General features: G+C 37.2%; 1 long non-coding RNA gene across 1 annotated transcript; it reads right to left on the bottom strand.

The window, feature by feature from the left end:
* Nucleotides 1-8645: 8645 nt before the first annotated feature.
* Nucleotides 8646-12003, bottom strand: LOC149541191 (uncharacterized). Its single transcript, XR_016356072.1, has 2 exons — nucleotides 11768-12003; nucleotides 8646-9349 (listed from the first exon to the last, which is right to left on the bottom strand). It is a non-coding gene; the product is annotated as an uncharacterized LOC149541191 (long non-coding RNA).
* Nucleotides 12004-14905: the final 2902 nt, after the last annotated feature.

Genomic DNA, 14905 nt, shown 5'->3' with positions numbered 1-14905 from the left:
TATTTGCCCCCCCCCCGAATCTCTCAAATAAGGAAACTAAAATCTACTCTTGTACATAGAAAAGCTCTGATACCATGTTAGAATCTGAAAAGATTAATAACCAGAAAACTAGTGCAAAGAGTAAATATCTAAACTATGAATGTAGATGATACAAAATCAAAATAGCATCATAGAGTTAGTCTCCAAGAGAGTAATGCAAATGCTGGAAGCAAAATAGCATTAAGAGGATGCAAAAACAAGAGATACAAATACAAGCCAGGTAGCATGCTTATATAGGCTAGGAAGAGGGAGGAGGTGGCAACAACAACCAATGAGGAGCAACCATCTATCAGACTAAAGATAACAAAGTATCTTCCCAAGATAGCTAATGGATGCTCACATGTAGGAAGGTGACACCTCACAACCATTCACCTAATAAGACATGCTTTATTAACCTAAGCGAGATTATTAAAAGTGTAGGAAAAACCTAGCAAAATAGAAAAAATAAAAAACTACACTAACAGTCATAGGGTGAGAGGATGGAGGAAAAGGGAAGAATGAGTCAACAAAGGAGGCTTAAGGGATAAAATCTTCATAAAGACCCTCATAATGGCTTGTAAGAGAAATGAAAGGGCTTGGAAGAGTCATTTATGGCCTAGTGGGCTTCATAAAGTTTTATGGTTGGGATATTTTGAGGGAGATGAGAGGAATTTCGACTTGGGCTTGATTAGGAAGGTTTTAAACTTGCTTAGGATTGTGCAAATGATTAGAGGATGGATTAGGATGGCTTAGGATTAACTTAGGGATAGGCAAGTGGATGGCATTTAATGAGGGTGGGTGAAGGAGGAAATATTTGTTAACTTTGGCTTGGGTTAGGAAGTCTTAACCCATGTTTAGGGAATGTGACAAGGTTAGGAGGGGATTAGAATTAGGTTTAAAGACATCTTCTAGAAGAGTCTAGACTTTGGATGAGGATAAAGACTTTCTAGAATAGTCTAGAACTTCTTAGGATGAGGATGAAGACTTTCTAGAAGAGTCTAGAACTTCTTAGGATGAGGATAAATTAGATTTTTAGGAAATAAATAAAGTTTTATTTATTTCAAGGGTTTGGGTTGAGGAGATATTTATGAAAACTTTTTTAATAAACATGAGGATTAATATTTAATCTTAATTAAATATTTTGAGTTGGGATTAGGGATAGGAAATGATGGGATTAGCCTTTAATCAAAATTAAAGAAGGATTAGAAGATTTTGGAAGAGGTTAGTGGTCTTAAGGAAATTGGCCAAGTTTTGGGCAAAAAAAAAATTTTTAAATTTATTTTGGGTTTTTTGGTCAATTTATTAACTAAATAATTAATAAATGAGAAAATAATGTTTAAATAAGATTTAAACATTTTTGGGAGAGATTCCTTAATTAAATATTTTAATTAAGATAAAGGGATTTAATAGCATAAAAATAAATAAATAAATTAAATAATTAATTAATTAATAAATGATGATGTCATCAAATTTTTTTTCAGAAAATAAAAATACTTTATTTTCTAAAGGATTTAGGTGTCTACAGAAAGAAGGTCCAACAGCCCAAGCCACCTGGAGGAATGAAGTTCTCGCAGGGGGTCTACCAAGGCTGTCCCAAAACTCAATAAGAGATTCAGCATGAATGCATCCATGACACCATGCCTCCCACCACTTATGCTAGATTTCTCTAGAGAGAGGGCATAAGAAGAATAGATGAGAAACATCCTCTTCATGCAACCTACAAAGGGGATAGAAAGAAGGACCCTGAAACCCTCTTCTCTGGAGGTTATCCCAAGTAAGATACTTTTTTTGAGCAACCAACCATAGAAAAAAATTACATTTAGGCCATGAGAACCTATTCCAAACTTTTCGCCACCAGGGAGTTTCTTGAAATTCATTGCATTGACTATCCAACCGAGCATACCCTTGGGCCACAGTGAAAGTACCTTTAGGGCTAGGACCCTAAGCCAGGATGTCTTTGTCCTTAGAAGAACTGCATAGCCTAACAGAGAGAAGTTTGGCCAGTTCAGCCCGAATCTCTGAGGAGCCCCCCGGGGGCCAGTCCTGAGGATCCTTCCAATTAGCAACAACCGTCGAGCCATACCTCCTCAAAGTTTTAAAGTGACTTACTTTGGTCCAACCTGCAGCTGAAAAAATCTGACATAGAGGCTGAAGGTGTGGATAGATGGAGAGAATGGGAGGATAGTCATCCCAGGAGTCCTGCCAAAATAACACACACGATCCCTCATTACATATCCAGAAGAGGCCATCCTTGATGAGAGGAGCACCTCTTTTAAGAGTGTCCCAAATAAAGGATCCCTTACCATCCAGCTCCATTCTAGGAATATCCTGAAGCTCCGCTCCTAGGAAATACTTATGAGCCAGAATCTTAGCCCAATCTCGTTCTTGATTCTTGCACCACCTCCAATATAACTTTGCTGCCAGAGCCTTGACGCCAAGAGCCATGCATTTAAGGCCTAATCCTCCAGCAAACTTAGGTAGGCAAACAGTGTCCCATTTGACCAATCTCCATTTAGAAGAGAGGAGATTGCCTGACCAAAAGAATTGTCGTGACAGAGCATCAAAATCTTTCATAACTCCACTAGGAGGAGTTTGCACTAGACAACTATAAATGGGAAGAGCCTGAATCACAGTCTTGAGAAGGATGACCCTACCAGCAGAGGAGAGCCATCTATGAGTCCAGTGACTTATCTTGCTATGAAATTTGTCCAACAGACCTTGCCAGTATTCTTTCAGCTGAGTCCCAAGGGTCAGAGGTACTCCAAGATAAATCAATGGAAGGGATCCAACTTGAAACTTGAGAATTCTAGCAATCCTAACCTGAATCGCCTAAGGAGTATTAAAGAAATAAATAGATGATTTACCTTCATTAATTTGCTATCCAGAGACTTTCAAATAAGTATCCAAAATCGTTCTGAAGTTCCTTGCTTCATTAATGGTAGCCAAACCCATCAATCCAGTATCATCCACAAATTGGAGGTGGGTGTACATTGGAATATCATTGTGCCACTTCCACCCTTGGACAAGTCCCTGCTCTGCTTGAGATTTTATAAATCTGCCCAAAGCCTCTGCCATAATGATAAATAGATATGGAGAGATGGGATCTCCCTGCCGAAGCCCCCAAGAAGCAGAGAATAAATCAGTAGGTTCTCCATTAATAAGAACTGAAAAGGATGTGGAAGTCACGCAGCTGAGAACCCAATCCATCCATTCCCTATCAAATCCAAAAGTAAGAAGCACCTGACTCAGGAACTCCCAACTAACTCGATCGTAAGCTTTAGCTAAATCCAGCTTAATAAACATAGCCTTTTCCTTGGATGTGGCCATAGAATGAATAGCCTCCGAAGCAATAACCACTCCATCTAGAATCTATCTACCACCAACATAACCTCCCTGTTCCTTGGATATCAAAGAGGCAAAGAAAGGCTTAAGCCTTTTAGTAATCAATTTTGTGATAATTTTTTATGTGACATTACATAAAGCAATAGGTCTGAATTGATCCAACTTGTTAGCTCCATCAATCTTGGGGATGAGAGTCAGGAAAGTAGCATTCAAAGACTTGAGCATTTTTTTATTTTGATATGATTCCCGAACAACTTCTAGAAGATCAAATTTAATAATTTCCCAAAACTCTTGGAAAAATTCAATGGGAAATCCATCTGGGCTCGGGGCTTTACCTTTCTTCATAGCAAATACCACCTTCTCTAGCTCTTCAAGCATAACAGGTTTTAACAGATCTCTGTTCATACTGTCAGACACAAGATGAGGAATGCAATCTAAAATAGCCTTTGTCTCTACCAAGGAAACATGTTCCTCCTTAGAGAAGAGTTGAGAGAAGTAATTAGTGGCCTCTAAAGAAATTGCCTCCTTGGAAAAGAGATGATCTCTAGAAGAAGAAACAAGAGAAGTAATGGAGTTTCCAAACCTGCGAGCTTTAACAGTGTTGTGGAAGAAAGCAGTGTTTCTATCTCCCTCCTGCAACCAATCCACCTGGGATTTTTGTTTCCAAAATATTTCCTCTCGAAGCTCCCATTCTTCAACCTCTCTCAAAGTTGAGGATTCTTCAGGCATTAAATCTAGAGTCATTCCTTGGTCTCTGATCTGGCGAGTGATACCATCCAGCCTAGCCTGTGCATCTTTTAAATGCTCTTGAAGGTTTCCAAAGCACTGTTTATTCCACTTTTTCAACCTGAATTTGACATGTTGAAGGCTCTTCTCAAAGGTGAACATGGAAGTACCATGAGGAGGCCTGCCCTCATACCACCAGGCTATCATAAGATCCTGAAGGGAAGGATCCCTCAACCACATCAGTTGAAACTTGAAAGAGGGATTCTTAGTCATCTTGAAAGGAGTGATAGAGAGCCTGATAGGCCAGTGGTCAGAGCCTCTCCAGTCAAGAATATCTGAGTTGGTAGACCATCTAATATTCATCCAAAAACAAGATACCAGGAACCTATCAAGCCTTTCCAAGATAGCCTACATCCCACTCCTTCTGTTATTCCAGGTGAATATACCAGAACCAGGTTTAACATCAATAAGATTCAAAGAGCTCATATTATCTCTAAGCATACTAGAAGAAGGACCCAATCGAGAAGACCCGCCTCTCTTTTCCTCAAGACTAGTAACAACATTAAAATCTCCGGCAACAATCCAAGGAAGGAAATGATTTAAAGATCGGACAAATATAATATGTGACCACATAAGAGATTTTCCTACCAAGTCACTAGGAGCATAAATATTGGAGAACAAGCATCTTTCACCTGTCTCAAAGTGAGAAGCCATAAAAGAGATGGAAGACCTGCTCGCAATCCACCACAGGGGAGTTACCTTCTTGGGATTCCAGAGACAAGCAAGACCACCTGAGCTTCCTTGAGCACCTACTGGTTGCTAGCTACCATAGGGCCATAACTTTGGCCCACAACTATTCAATTCATCAACTGAAATTTTAGTTTCCTGAATGAAAATAATATCTGGAGAGTGAGAATCTATCAATCTACGAACAACCTTTTGTCTAGGGATGCTGTTCAACCCCCTAACATTCCAAGAGATAACAATCATTTAGAAGATTGCGAGAAGTGGGAGTCAATGGGCTTCACAAATCCTGCCTCAACCAAAGTCTCACCCATCATCTTAACTTTCTCCTGATCCGTCTTCCTTCCACTTTTAGCAGACTTCTCTGAGATCCCTTTTTTGAAGGGTTTTTGCTGTAAGCCCAATGTGGATGCAGCTTTAGAGCCTTTTGTGCTGTCGGTCACTCCTTTCTTGCCAGGATGGTTGGAGGCTATGATATTTGGACCATCACAGGGATGTGACTCACTAGGAATATCATAACATAACTCTTGAACCAATCCATCCGAACCAATAGGCTAGCCTTGTACTTCCTCAAGAATCTAGACTAGACTCCCAACTTCCTCTAGCTGGGGTTCCAAAAGAGAACCATCATCCGGGGATATCTCAACAGGTATACCTTCCTCATGTATCAAGTTCTCCAGCACATTAAACCTGTTGAAGGTGTCATCACTTTGTTTATTCGTCCACGTTTTCTTTTGCCCCTTTCCTTTATTATGCGGCTTCACCGAGATGAAACCTTCTTTATCTGCAGAGGGACCAGTTGGCATAGGGGCTTTACCCTTGTCATCTTTAGGGTTCGGCAAAGTGGTTGTTGATGATTGAGAAAATTTACTCTGGGGGCATTTGCATTGCAAGTGCCCATACTCACGACAAATCCTGCATCTGAAGAGTAGAGTTTCATAATCCAACTGCTGAGTCCATGAAGAAGGGCCTAAGCAAATTTCCATAGAATCAGGAAATGGATTAATAATATCAACCTCCACATAGATTCGTGCATATGAAATTACCTTTCGATTCTGGGTTTGGGTGGCCGACCCAACTGGTTTCCCAAGCAAAAGAGCTATCAAATGAAGAATATCCTCTCTCCAAAATTCCAGTGGTAGACGTGGAAGCCGGATCCACATAGGGACCCGAGATGGGATCTCTTCAGTGGAATTGAATCCAGTGTGCCAGGGTTTGATGAACAACCCAACTTGGTTAAAGAAGTATGGGCCTCCTTCGAATACTTTGTTCCTGTCCGACATGCATGAGAAAATAACCATAAAATAGTTGTTAGCTGCTAGAAGAATTTCCATATCCCCTTCTGGATTCCAAATCCGATGCGCCCATGATTCCAACACAGGGAGAGGGAGTCGGAGGCCCAAAAACTTGCATATGAGCACATGCTTGCTCCAATACTCCACATCTTCTGAAATTTGCTCTGGTTGAATAATCAACACTGGTCGATCATCCGATCTCTCCAAACACCCATTCGTCTTCTTAATTCGGATAGAACCTTTTGATGATGCCACGTTCTCTCCAAATGGTATATTGTCCATCTGACCTTTAGCCCCCCCTTGCATCTGACAAGATGTATCAGGCATTTTCAAATCATCAGGCTAAATCTGAGCCATAGGGGCTTCCGATTGCCCCATGCTCGGACTCAAAGGCAAAAATTTCAAGCAAAAACCGGAATTAGAACCACCAGTTCACGATTGTGCCTCCCTCATCACCGTAGAAAGAACACACTCTCCAAATGCCAACTTTCGGCCGGCCACAACCACACCGAGCGCGCGAGATCAGGAGGCAAACGGCACACAGGCCCTAGCTCCGCAGGGTGCGCATCACAGAGCCATCTCCTGTATCAATTTCATCTCTACTCAACGTTTTTCTAATATTCTAGACTAATTTTTTTTAATATTTTCTAATAATTTTCAATATTTTTTTAATATTTTCTAATATTTATTTAATAACACTAATATTTTTCTAAATTTGTTTCCTAATGTTATACTAATATTTTTCTAATATTCTAGGCTAATATTTTTTTAATATTTTCTTATGTTTTTCTAATATTTTAAAATATTTTTCTAATAATACTAATATATAATTAACCAATAAAAAATATAAATGAAAAATTAATATAATTAACTAACATTAAATGCAATAAAAATACTAAATTGACATTAAAATATTCTTTGAAAACTTAAAAACCTTTAAAAACATTTAAATAATCACATATATAAACATACCTGAAATAGTGCAACGACCAAAATCTAGAGGAAAAAGACACAGCTTGCTCAACACTCTGAGATGTTCGCTTCAATGTCCAAAACAATTTAACTGCACCATAAAAAAGAAAGGTAAAATGAAAAACGGTGGCTTTAAAGCATAAATCGCAAACTAAGTAGGTTCGCGCGAACATATATAATTCTTATGTTTGCGCGAACATGACCATTTTAATTTAAGAATGTTCGCATGACCTATATATAGAGGATGTTTGCGTGAACATATTCGTAGTGTTTTCGTGAATAGTTGCAAAAATGAATAATGGAAACTTGCATCGGTTTCCAAATTTGTTCGTGCCACAAAAATGTCACCCACTATTGTGTGACGCCCCCAGAGCTACCATTCCCTATACCTCCTCATAACTCTTCAAAATCTTAAAAAGAAAAGCTCTTCAATCAATGCTAAATCATGTTTCAGTAAAGAACTCACATGCCCTGCTATCCAAATGTATGCCGAGTCAAGCCACCCTCTCTGCCTCCAAGTTTGCCATCATTAATCAACACTCGCACTAAAAAGAAAGGATTAATGATAAGGTGTCAAAATTAACATTTATGCACTTTTTAAAAATTCCATTCTCCAGCTTGATGAATCAAAATTCCTCCAACAGTTCAAATTTGTGTTCCAATGAGCTTGATACTCCAATGTTAGCCAATTTATCTGCTATGTCATTCACGTCTCTATTGGTGTGTGTCACCTGAAAATTATCAACCTCTACTAAAAGAATTCTAACTTATTTTACATATTTATCCAACTATCACATATCCAATTGGCCTTTCAATAAGCTATTTACCACAATCTGAGAATCACCTTCAAGGTGGAGTTTTTGGACACCTAACTTGATTCCCATCAGAACTGCCTCTACAACAGCTTGGCAATCCGTCGCATTATTTGTCCCATCTGGAAATCTTTTCTCCCCCAAGGAAATCACATTCCCTTTCTCATCTCTTGCTACGTAGCCACACACTTGGACCCCCAATTTTATTATTATTAGTTCTTAACTATTGCATCTCTTTGATGCAAATCTTCCATTAATTCAGTCAAATAACATTTGATAATTTTTTTAACATATATGTCTACTAAAGTTTATTAATTTATGTATATTTTAAAAATGCTAAATTAGTTAATTATCATTGTTTCTATTATTGCAGAGGAAAATAATAAAGAGGAAAAAATTGTTACTGATAAAGTTTTAAACACCCTTGCACCAATTATAGGTCTTATCTTGTATTGTATAGAAATCATAAACAGTGACACTCATATTTTCGTACATTTTGTTGACGCTTTCCTTTATTAGAACTAAGTAGGTGGTTTGTCTTTTAATTTTATTAATTTATTAATTTATTACCGCTAAGTAGGTGCTTTTTATTTTTATTTTATTGAATTATTAAGAGATGATATGTATTTATTATTATTATTTAAGTTATGTATAGAAAATAAAGTATTTTAATATTATAATAGTGTTATAAACAATTAAATAATTTAGAAGTCTATTCAATTTCATAACATTAAAGTTTTTTTTTTTTGATGAATAGTCCTGTTCTATTAAAAAATACACTAAGAATACAATTCACAAAAAAGGGGTCGAGGGATACAAGTTCACCTCGCGAGAGAGTTCAAGCGGCCTAAGCCGGATCTAAACACATGGCATCAGCCAGAAATAACAACTACTCATAAAAAAAAAAAAACATATATAACAACCTCAGGCTGCCAAAGCAGTGGCAGCCGAGGGGGGAGGATCATCTTTGTCATTGAAACCCCAATCATTGGTGGGTTTGGGGGGCGGGCTGGGTATAGATCAGCCATCATCAGGAGCAATAGCAGCAGGGGGATCAGTGGCAGCCTCCGCATCTTTGACCTCAGGCCGTGGAGGAGAGATCGCTAGCACCAAGCGGGGCCATTTGCCAGCATTATCTCAACGAGCACGAGGAGGAGAAACCAGGGACCAGCCAGAGCCACCATAGGGTGGGGAGGCAGAGCGGCGCCTCTAGCTACCAGCCCCACCACTGGTAGAGCGGTGGCGGGAAGCTTGCGAGTGCGGAGTGTGCGAGTGGCGACCTGAGGAGTGGCGCCATTGTTGGCGGCCACGAGGCATCGAGGTGTCTGCCGAGGCATCGGGAGGTACTCGAGCCACAGTGCATGGGGCATTGCCCCAATGGTTGAGCAGCTCCTGCAGGTGAGCAACTTCTAGGGCAACTTTGTTAGCTTGCACCTGTATCTGCATAATAAGATTGTTACAAATACAAGCTTTAGTGTACATTGCAATGTTAACATTCAAAAAGTTGTGTGTGAATAAAACAACATTTCTATCTTTCCACAAAGTAAACAAAATTCCATCCTAAATGTATGCCAGATCTGAGAGTACTTTCTGGGAATTCTGGGGGAATCACCCAGCAAGATCATGTGCCAGGAAAATGGTTTTGGCTTAAAGGGTTTGAAAAAATCATGAATCCAGTGCCAGTAATTCTGCGCATGTTTACAAAATCAGAAAATATGCAGAAAGGACTCAGGCTAACCACAGAAGGGGCATCTGGGATTAGGAACCTCAATGTGCTTGAGCCAAGGCCCCAGGGGAAGACCTTGGAAGGCAAGGCACCCAGCAAAGTGGGCGATCTTGGGCTCAGTAATAGTGCACCAGATGGTATCAAAGCGTTTTCGCCATTGAGAAAGCGAAGATTGCAAATGCCATCTCTTGTTGAGCGTGTCAACCATTAGAAGATGGGGCGAAAGCCATCGGTATCCCTTATTGGGCTTGTAGTTGGCAAAAGGAGTGTCAGCATACCACTTCCAGTCATGCCACCAAGGACGACCAGACTGAATTCCAACCTTGTGCACCAAATGTACAGGGATGGAGGAAAGCAATAGGTCAAAAGTCTGTCGATCTGCACAGACAAGGCAGTACTGAACCTGCATGTCTTCCCAAGTCCTGAAACTCATACGGGCTCTGGAAAAGAGATCTTTGACAGTTCTGATGCCACGTTTGAAAAAACAAAGAGCACTGGCACCTTGGGTCTTAGCAAGAGGATTACCCTGAATGGCAAAATAGGTCACCTCGCCTTCATTCTGCTATTATTTCACAAAGTTATTATTATTAATATTTTACATCTAAAACATTCTAGGTTAATACAAACTCCATTTATAATATGAAGAAACGATAGAAGTATTAAATAATCAAAATAAAAATCGATGAGAATAAACATTTGAAAGACCAAATCTAATGTCAAAGCTAAACAAAACCAACTAAAAGAAATCTAAATTTCATGATTATCGAAAAACAATTACACACCATCAGAGCAGTAGAAAGATTTACGATTATTTAACTTTTATTTTCCTCAATTCTGCTTCATCTGTTATCTCTGTCGGTGCCATTCCTCTGTCTGAAGAGAAGGAAGTAATCCACATTTCCATTTGAAATCTTCTGTAGTGACCAAGCATTTTTTTATGGATTTTGCCTTCAATCTGGATTAAACCTTTCCGCCATTAAATTGGGATTTTGTGGAGTAGTTACGGAAAAAAATGATTTAGATTTCAAGAGGGAAAGGAGGCTTGAAATAGGTAAAGACAGGTATGGTTCAAGATTTCAAGAATTTGGGAATAAAAATAAGTGAGACAAATTTGATGGAGTTTCTGCTTGAGATTCCGTAAAATTTCAAGCTGACTCTACATTCTTAAAAGTTGGGCTTGCTAATCTAGCGATAAAATAGAATCTGAAATTTGAGCAAATTTCCCGGGCATGCTAAATTGTATCAAAATCATCACAGTTAAAATTGTCGTAGTAGTACTTGAATTAAAGATTTGGATAATTTAAAAAAAAAATGATGGTAAGAAAAGATTAAGGATTAAAAAATGACCATTATAACAGAAGCCGTGATTTCCCTCAGAGGTTCTAGGTTGGCAACAAACAAAGACAGTCATCCCACAATCGCAATGCATACCCTATGCTTCCGCAGTGGATGTGATTTCCATCAGACCTAAAGTCGACTTCATCAAATTAATATCTGCTTCTAGCTTGTATCATCATTTCCACACAACAAGTGCAGGAAAGATTCAAGAAAGTTTGGGATTCCAAAAATCGAAAAACCAAGTGAATAATATCCAACAAGACCTTCAAAATTCAATCAAAGAGTCAAATTAGAATAATAAACACCAACAAATATCAAGTGAATTCCAAACCACAATACTTTGATATGATCATATCGGGGGCAAATTTGAAAGCAAACTATTGGATATAACCCTAGTTTCGAGCGTAATGAATTACACATCCACTTAGCAGTGATGTTGATCTCTGATGAGGCAAAGATTATGGCAACAAAAAATTTAAGGGCAGCTAATTGAGGCACCTCTAGATTACAAGAAGTTGTATGAATTAAAATATTCTAAAGCTCCGATAGTATTCTGTAGTTAAAAACTAACGAGTTCCTACTATCTGCAATTTCTCTAGCAGCGGCTGAGACTTCACTCTAGTGGCATTTGATCTTAGCTTGAATCATTTGTAGATTTGAGCCAATCAACATTTCTAGCATCATTGGTATTTAGAAATGTGCAATGCTCCTACACTGAATCGGGGAGATTGTCGCAATAACTGAACGTTTTCAAAGATAGAGAAAATACTTATGGAGAACAAAATACACACTACCTATTTACAGATCCTTGCTTCAGATCCAGGTGGGAGAGGATGTCAATGAAGGACAGACTACGATCTGATCTCGTAGGAACGTCACCTTTCCAAGAAATTAGAGCATCAACTAGAGAAACATTGATCTTTAGATTCCTTTGGTCCGCTACGGGAGAAAATGAAGGAAGGTAGGAAGAATGTTTCCACAACGCCCAAAGAATCTGAGAACAAGAAGGATGCCCTAAATCAGGGACCTTTGGATAATATCACATGTGAAAAGGAAAAATTGCAACAAGACAGGAAGGCAATCCATTTACCTAGCAATCAAGTGGGATACATCTAGAAAAGATGTCAAGACCTACGCCTTTTTGCTTATTTGATAGGGCTAGGAATGGAGTTTTGACAGGCCAGGAATGGAGGCATGTGACAAATTGGGTAAAAAGTACTCTCGTAAGCATGTTAATATAACAGTAATGGAAAATAAATTTATCTATGTAACTTGTAATAAATTTGATCTTAAAGATGAGTTGTTGGATGGTAATACTTTAATTTTCAAGGTTTATCCTATTAAAATTCTAAGATTGGACTTTCTTTTTCCATCCAAAAAAGTCAACAAAATTTGAGGTAGAAAGCTATCTTAAAGCCAAATTTACCAATTGAATTTTTGTATGAAGACATACTCAAAACAATAGGATCTAGTTTAGGAACTTATGTAGGTTTAGTTGATTCATATGTGGGAGTGTCTAGTCTGATTATTATAGTAAAAATAAGTGTTAATATCATGAAATTTGAAACCCTAGATATTAATGTTGATGATCAAATAATTTCTGTTATGTAGTGCCTACCCTTAGTTTACTTTCATGTTATATTGATAAATTCTTTTAGGCCAACTTTATGGTTATGTTTTATGATTAGTGGTACTTGGTTACGTGATTTGATTGAATGTTATTTCATTCTCAGTTGATATATGTAATGCCCCACCAAGGGATCCAAAAGAACTAACCTAAAGTTTTACTAAGTTTGTCAAACATTTTTTTTCCGAAAGATAACATATAACAACAATTATAAAACATTGAAAACAGTAACATACATTCATACATAAGCAACACATAACAGATTACATTCCTTAAGGATCCCATGACGTTGAATCACATTTAAATTTAAATAACATTAAATCCAATATATAACATATCCACATTAACGATTAACTACAAGTTCAAATCCATTTAAATAATATACATTTGTCTCAAACACCACTTGGCAATAATTGGAATGCACAATCATCCACTATACATGTCACAGGGTATGAAAGGCTGAAAGAATATACATCATAAAATAGATTACATCATCTCTTTAAGATCCATGAAATTAAAATACATACAATAAGTAAAACCATCCATCATTTTAATATAACCATCCATCATAATACACAAAGATAGAATGAAAGGAAATGCATAACAAGGAACTCCAGCCACGACATCAAATTGTTGGATCTCAATGGTAAAAGTAAAAAACAATACCATTCGACCTCATGGCAACCCAAAAAGGCCCACTCCCACTACACTGAGGAGATAGTCTCAAGTCCCAAACAAGATAACAATCCCAAAAGTCAAAAGTAATATCCAGGTCTTGAGGGAAAAGCTGAAAGCAATCTAACTCAGGGTACCAAGATATAAACGACATCTAAACCCAAAGGAAAACAAAGACACCTAGGGAATCTACTATGCAAGCAAGCAAGTGTCATCGCATGAGTCAACTCTAAGGTTACCTTGGCAGTTTGACTTGACTTCGACCCCCCTAGTGACTCTATGTGACACTAGTATCCTTTCATACTAACAATGCATGGTCGCAACCAAGCATCCTCTCTACTCCCATCCTAGTTTGTACTAGCACTCAAGGCATATGCAAGGAAATACAAAGACTCTTATTAGTTCATTTTACTCTCATTTAGTGTAGTGTTTTCACTCATTAAAAATAACCTACAATACGTTACCCAGGCAACCTCTTTGGGCTTCGACCTCCATTGCAAGCCACTTCTTGACATTACATACAAATAACCTACCCTAAGCTCGGTAAAGCAAAAAGATCTCAAAAGACCACATACCATTCACAAGTTCTTAAAAAAGTAACTAACAAGTACTAAAATCACTAGTCAAAGTACAAACATCACTAATATGATCATCCTAATAGGACTAATCCAAGAAATTACACATAAACCAAATCATAACATCATATGTAATCACCAAAACAATACTTCTTAGCCTCTGGTAAACATCCTAAAACTAGTCAACACTCTAAGTCAACCTCAATTTCGACATACAAGAAAATATTCAACAAATAGTGTAATTTCATAGTTTTGTTTGATTTTGAAAACACACAGTTTGAGTTAACAGTTTAAGTTTTTGTTTCAATGTAAATTTTTGAACTGATAAGGTTCACGAATCTCTCTTACAACTTAACCCATTTCTCATTTTAACACAAAACACACAATTACCATTAACTTATGAAATTACAAAGATCACAATTAAATATCATAAAATAAATTAAAAATAATTATTTATTAAATTATTAAATAATAATTATTGATCATTAAATTAATCAATTACAATTTTATTAATTATCAAAATCATTAAATAATAATAACAATAAATAAATTTAAGCATTATAAAATAATATTCATCATTAATTAAAATTAAATTAAATTCTGTTTAATTAATTTCAATTAATAATTAACAATGAAGAAACTAAATTAATAAATTACTAATTAATAATTGATTAATGATTAATCAAAACTATTAATAAAGTTATTTTTTTAATAACTAATGTTTATTATTTAACATTTATTAAAAATTAATATTTTAATACAAATTTTATTAATTTAATAAAATTAAATTTAAAAATAAAAATAAACTAAAAAAAATATTACAACTTACCAAGCAATTTTGTTTAAAGCTGATAGGCTATTTACTACTGCAATAGGTCTGCTATTGTGACAGCAGAGTACTGCCTACAATAGTACCTTTGCTATCACAGCAACATGGTTTGCCATGCCAAGCCCTTTAAAGGCCGTCGACAGCCCTCTCGCGTGGTGGGAAGGGGGGGGGTGGTGGTGGTTTGGTGGCCCCACCTACATTCAATTTTTTTTATTTAAAAAAAGTT

This window comes from Cupressus sempervirens, chromosome 9, assembly GCF_028749045.1.
Source record: "Cupressus sempervirens isolate cs-2001-9-10 chromosome 9, ASM2874904v1, whole genome shotgun sequence".
NCBI lineage: Eukaryota > Viridiplantae > Streptophyta > Pinopsida > Cupressales > Cupressaceae > Cupressus > Cupressus sempervirens.
The sequence above is the reverse complement of the archived record's forward strand: the minus strand, read 5'-3'. Positions and strand labels throughout refer to the sequence as shown.